This window comes from Denticeps clupeoides, unplaced genomic scaffold, assembly GCF_900700375.1.
Source record: "Denticeps clupeoides unplaced genomic scaffold, fDenClu1.1, whole genome shotgun sequence".
Taxonomy (NCBI): Eukaryota; Metazoa; Chordata; class Actinopteri; order Clupeiformes; family Denticipitidae; genus Denticeps; species Denticeps clupeoides.
The window spans coordinates 104,684-111,209 of NW_021629750.1; the positions used below are offsets into that span (position 1 = coordinate 104,684).

At 38.6% G+C, this 6,526-nt stretch overlaps 1 pseudogene; it reads right to left on the reverse strand.

Moving 5' to 3' along the window:
* Positions 1–3,036: 3,036 nt before the first annotated feature.
* On the reverse strand, positions 3,037–6,137 carry LOC114773275 (sodium- and chloride-dependent GABA transporter 2-like; annotated as a pseudogene).
* Between the last annotated feature and the right edge of the window lie 389 nt (positions 6,138–6,526).

Genomic DNA, 6,526 nt, shown 5'->3' on the forward strand with positions numbered 1-6,526 from the left:
GTGAGGTGATAAATTTTCTGTGACAAAACAAAGGTAAACTTTTTCAAAGATTTTGCAATCAAGACTTCAAAATCAAACGTTTCAATTAAATGTTTTGGGGAACGTGGTTAGATGAAAAATTACATGGGTGAATTAAAAAAGTTTTGGATAAATGTAAAAAAAAAGTTTGAAATGGTTTGAATAGTTCAGTTTCAGTTTTATTTGTCATATGCAAGTTAACGCAGGGAAAAACATTACAGTAAAATTTGTATGATGAGAAATGCAAGTCACTGTTAAAAACAATGCTAAAAAACAGACAGTTTGGCAATATCAAATTTGTCACTTTACAAGAAGTCACAAGTTATACGTCTACAAGAGAAGGGTGATATATGAAGGAGTAAAAAAGTAACAATTTTCATGTGGGAGGGTAGAACAGCCAGATGAGGCAAACTGACAATACTGAGCAATGAGTACAATGACAGTTATAGCACGTAGAGTGTAGATGCATGTTCCAGTCAGTATTTAAGTGTGTGCACGTACAGTTTGTGAGTGAGTAACACAATGTGGGTTGTAATGTTGGTGTTCAGGTGTTGCTGTTGAGGAGTCGAATGGCCTGATGGTAAAAACTGTTCTTAAGTCCTGTAGTCCAAGCAGCTAGACTCAGTTCTTAAACAGTTAAATCCTAATCAATTTCAGACAATTACGACTTTAATTTGTATAAGATTGAGGGTGCAGAAAACCTCAATAAACCAAAATGCGTCTGACTAGTTCCATGCAGCAGCACAGTTCTACATTGGTTTTGAATCATATGCTCACTTTGTGTGGAAGCTATTGAAAAAAAGAGAGAATTTTCCACAATTTTTGGAAATATTGATATAAAACGAAGGGTGCAGAAAATCCCAAAAATGAGGTGTGTCTAAATAGTCCCATGCAATAGCACTGTTCTACACTAATCTGGCCCCAAACCCTCAAAAATATGGTTAGGTATTGAAAGAAAAAACAGAAGTCTTTGTGGAGGGTTGTCCTTAGTGAATATCTGAATATCTGTTGAATTTTCCAACATGAAACTACTGTAACTTCACCGCAGCGTCTTGAGTTCTACTTTCAGATCGTCTCTTCCCTGTCTGTGTTCTCCCTGTCTCTAGGTCAGTGTGGGCTCTTCTGTTTTAGGGTTCAGTTTGGTCCCGTTCTCTGTCTGTGCTCGCGTCATGACACTCATCACCATCAGCCTGGCTTCATGGTAAAACTAGACCACCGCTGAAGCTTATCTGTGTTTGTTGTCTGTCTTCCTGCTATTTATTTGTTTCATTGCTATTTATTATTTAATCATATGTTTAATTACATGGTCTCTCACTTGGTTTACCAGCCTTTTCCTTATTTTATTTGTTGTGTATGTAAAACCTCTTGCACACTGAAATTCACCACATACAGTATTATGTATTTGTACTAAAGCAATGTGAAGCACTGTATACCATCCTTAATTGTGTTTGAATTTATTCAAAGAAACAAGCACACATGGAAATTACAGTAAGACAGGTTCATATTTGTCAGTCTAAATCTGTTGACTAATCTAAAATGATTTTCTGCTTTTTTGTAACTGTATAAACATATTTATGACTGCTAGTTCTTGTTTTAAATTTGTATTCATTCTTTATGTGTAAATAAAATAATAATATTGCATTATTTTCTGTATTCTTGAACTTTACTTAACTTTAGACAGTTCCTTTTGGCAGCCAGTTACTACTGTTATATAAAATAGCAGTAATACAGGAATTGTTTTAAATTACAGTCTCTTGCTTTGTAAAGAGTTGTTCTTGTGGAAAACGTACCTTCACCGTTCTTGTGGCAGAGGAAGGGGAACTTCTACACATTTCTAACCCAACTATGTTTCCATTCTCAGTCAAGAGAAATTCTGTGATGCTTGCCTTGGTTTTCTGTTCCCCACACTCAGCCTCCCCTTCCATGAGCTCCATCTTCCTCTAACTTGTCTGATTATTGCTATAATGTCAGCTGCACCTAGTTTTGTCAGTCAAAATATCAAGCAAACTAAGTTACACTTTGAACCAAAACAGACCTTACATGGGGTGGAAGTCAAGGGGCAAGCAGAAGATCTTATGTCCTCTGATATCTCCACTACTTCACCCTTTCTGTATTTTTTTTTTTTTCACTGAGCTGTTGCAACATCTACAGACAAGTTTGACTGTTCAGAGCTCCACAAACTGCATGAGAACCTGGCTGCTTCAGTTCCAGTGGTAACTAATGGTTCTCCTGTAGAGGGGAGTTCTGTGGTTCTTGTGCCGTCCTCCTTGTTTTGGGGATTGTGGAGTGTAGCGATAAGAATTGTAATTCGGTTGCTGTTGGACTATCCAGTCAAAGTTCCTAGTTTGTCACTTGGACAGTCTTGCATCTCACTGTCCCACCAAAAAACTGAGTAGGTGCGCTGCCTGTTCATCATTTTTATTGCATGGTATGGAGTTGGGAGTGATCTGCAAAACTATCAGACACTTTGTTATTTCCTATTGCAGTCTGTAGTAATTTGACTCTCTGTGATTTTCTGTTCCTTTTACTTGGAATGATTGTACAGTTTACATGTTTTAGTGGATTTGAGAAAATCCTAAATATTTGAGTTTATAATTATTCCACCCATGAAAACAGTTCACCCTATACTAGACTGATACCCTGTTCATGGGGACGTCCTGCAGCTAGTTTCCAGCTACACTGCAATACTGACCAGAATGAGCAGGTTCCACAGCTGGAACCAGCATTTGTCAGAATATTGCACGAGAAAGTGAGGATCATTTCCCGACTTAGCAATTAGTCATTTTGCTTTCAGTTTTGTTTTTTTATCAACAGTTTGATAGGGACCACAGAAATTTTCGTAAGAATAACGTATGATCAACATGTTAGACACATAAAACCGCCCAACTCCCATTTTTTCCTGAAGGTGGCACTACTGCTATTAGTAGCCTTTAGTAACTCCTCGTAATGTATGTGTACAGGTTTACTTGCAAGATAATGTTCATTACTGAGAGGTTAATTATTATTTTCACACAGATCCTTTTTTTGCAAACAACCTTTAATAAACCTAAGAATTAGAGGTTATTTTCACTTAGGTGTCCCAACAAATCGTCTTCTTAAAAGCTTCTTTTGTTCCCCATGGCAACTACAGTGCATCTGGGGTCAACTTTGAAAGCTCTTCCCTCTGCTTCCGGGTCAAAGGAAGGTCATCAGCACATTGACAAAGATGAATGCAGCGCTGGTAAGAGAGAGAAATAGCATCCTTATTTATTTACAGACCAACAAATAAGGTTGTGCATGCATATACTGTATAAGTTCCATCAAAACTTAAACTAACCTGTTTCAGGCTTCCTTTTCCAGTACACAGCAAGTAGACAGCCAGTACTGGTACCGCCAGGCCGGATGACAGCGTCATCATCCAGCCCAGCACATTAACCCACCCCGGGTATGTGTAGGTTCGGTTAAATGTCAGGGGCTTGTAATTGGCCAAGGCGCCAATTAAGGATACCTGGGGAAAGAAGGACATTATGGAATAATTTAAATTAACACATAAATTCAGCACAGATGCAGATATAATTTTTATGCACCACATGGTGGAATACAGTAAAGTCCATGCACAGCTGTTTGTGCACGCAGGAATCTGTAAGATAATCAATACGTTTTTGTGACAGGTAACCAAATTGGTAGAGAAAGGACAAAATAGCAGACACCATGTATGGTTTGGGAAAGTATAATATAAATAAGTGTGCTTTAAGTATGAAATGCCTCTTGGCTCTTGTGCTCAAGCCAGCAGCAAAAGGTGTCCACAACAGGACCAATAAAGCTGGCTCATTGTAATTTTCTGATGTAAAATCTGATTTCGTATTAGTAATTATGGTCATTATCAATGATCATTATCCATGTCAACAGAGACTAGCTAAAAAATCAGCCAATAAGCACAGCATCATACTGATATATTTTCAACTGGATTAATTAGAATCACTATGGGTCATACATGTGTGGAATTAACAGTGTCATCCTGTTTAAAAACTGTCAGAACCACTAATGAGAATAAGAGAGGAACTCACTGTGCATACTAGTGGTGTCAGATAGCGCCAGCAGAAACTGAAGAAGCGGCTGGGTCTCACTCCTGTCATGTCTTCAATTACATCACACATGCGCTCCGCTCCTGGAAGATGGAAAGGCACGTTTTCTATCTGGCGTAACTAGAGTAGTATAGTACTTTATTCATGTGTCACATTTAAATGTTTCAGATCATCAAAAGTGTGAAATTTGGCCGACTTTGCAAATTGTTGTAGTTCATGGTTCATGGTCATGCCACAGCATATCAATAGGATTCAGGTCAGAACTTTGATTAGGCCACTCCAAAGTTTTCATTCTGTTTTTCTTCAGTCAGAGGTGAACTTGCTGGTGTGTTTTGGATTATTGTCATGTTGCAGAATCCACGTTGGTTTCAGCTTGAGGTCATGAACAGATAGAGGGACATTCTCCTTTTGTTAAACCGCAGAATTCATAATTCCATTAATCACAGCAAGTCTTTCAGGTCCTGAAGCACCAAAACAGCCCCTGACCATAAAACTATCACCGCCACCATATTTAACTGTTGGTATGATGTTCTTTTTCTGAAATGCAGTGTTACTTTTACAGATTTAATGAGACACACTCTCCAAAATTTTCGTCTTGGCTCCCCATCCCTTTCTTATGTCATGAACACTGCCCTGATCGACAGGTAACTCCTGGGAAAATTCATCAATGTTTCATGTTTTCACTTATTGTGGTTCGCTGGAGTCCCAAAGGTTTAGAACCTTTTCCAGACTGATAGAGCTCAATTACTTTCTTTCTCATTTGTTCCTAATTTTCTTTGGATCTCAGCATGATGTCTGGCTTTTGATGATATTTTGGTCTACAACACTTTGTCAGGCAGGTCTTATTTAAGTGATTCATTTATTGAGGTGTGACAGTAATCCTTGACTAGTATATATTATTGTTTGATTATCTAAAACATTTAAAAAACTTAAACAAGTAAGAAAGCACTTTTCCAAACCACTGCATATACAGCATAAGGACTTTCATAGAATTTACTGCAATTAATTATTATTTACCAAATATCCAGCCCATTATCAGACACTGAAGACTAGAGAGGAAGAGTTTGGAGGATGCATTCGTGCCATAGTAATCAAACACCTGCAGGACATAAATCCCACCCTGCAGAAAAAAAGGCTTATTCAATTATAGACACAAATCATACAACAGACCACAATATGTTGAATTTATATTTGGTTCTCTGATTACCTCTGTAACCATTAGTATACTCATGCTGAAGCAGAAAGAGGCTGAAGACCAGCAGTAAAAGTTCTCTACGTCCAGGTCTACGCAGCACAGTGGGAGCCAGGTCAATCACTGGCATTATCACCCCCTCCATCATAACAAACTAGAATTTATGCATCAGTTAACAGTTAATATCTGTTTGTTTGTGTGTGTATTTATGTGTGTGTGTGTGTGTGTGTGTGTGTACACATTTTGATGCCACCTGTGAATCCAGGCCAAGCAATATAATCATGATGAAGAAGCATATCGCCCACAGCTGGGGTAAAGGCATCATGGCCACTGCCTGAGGGTACGCAATGAATGCCAGACCAGGACCTGTAAGAAGAAAAAAGTATTCATGTAGCCACAAGCATAATTTATTTTGAACTATATGATTACTCGTATTGTTTGTTTTATATAGATACTCCCAAGCCATTATAAGTACAGTACCTGACTCTGCAACTTCTGCAATGCCAACATTGTATTCATGAGCCATGAAGCCCAGCACTGAAAATACTGCAAATCCAGCCACCAAACTGGTAGCAGCGTTCAACAACAGAGCCAGAAACAGTTCCTGCAGAGAGGTTTGAATATTAGGATGCTAATTTGGGGATATTAAAGGGGTGTGGTTTGATTTAAGATTTTTGGGGACTGACGGGTTCTAAATCATACCTGTAGCAGTTGTTGTTGTATGGATTGTAACTCCCCAGTGAAATCAACACTCCTCCACCCACACCAAAAGAAAAGAAGACCTGAGTTACAGCCTCCATCCACACCTGCATGAAAACACACAAACCTATTATATGATTTCATTTTATTATCAAAAAAAGAATTTTAAAAACTGGGTTATAGTGAAGGCAAACTCCAACCACTAAGGTCCAAGCAATGATTCAACCTAACAACCATGGGGTTTGTGAGATTTTGCATTTTATGTCGGAAAAGTTTGGTTTGAATGCTTTAAAACTGACAACTCATACAGGCTGTTCAAAAGTAACCTGGGGGATCTAGAAGTGGGGTGAGTTCAGGCTTCAGATAGTACACAATCCCCTGCAGGGCACCAGGTAGAGTCAACCCTCTGATCAGCAACACCAGCAGCATCACGTATGGGAAAGTGGCTGTAAAATACACCACCTGAAAATAGAGATCCAGCATTTAAGGGTTAATCTGGAATTCACTGTGTTGCACCCCAGACTCTCTAACAGCCTCCAGGCTTATACTGGAT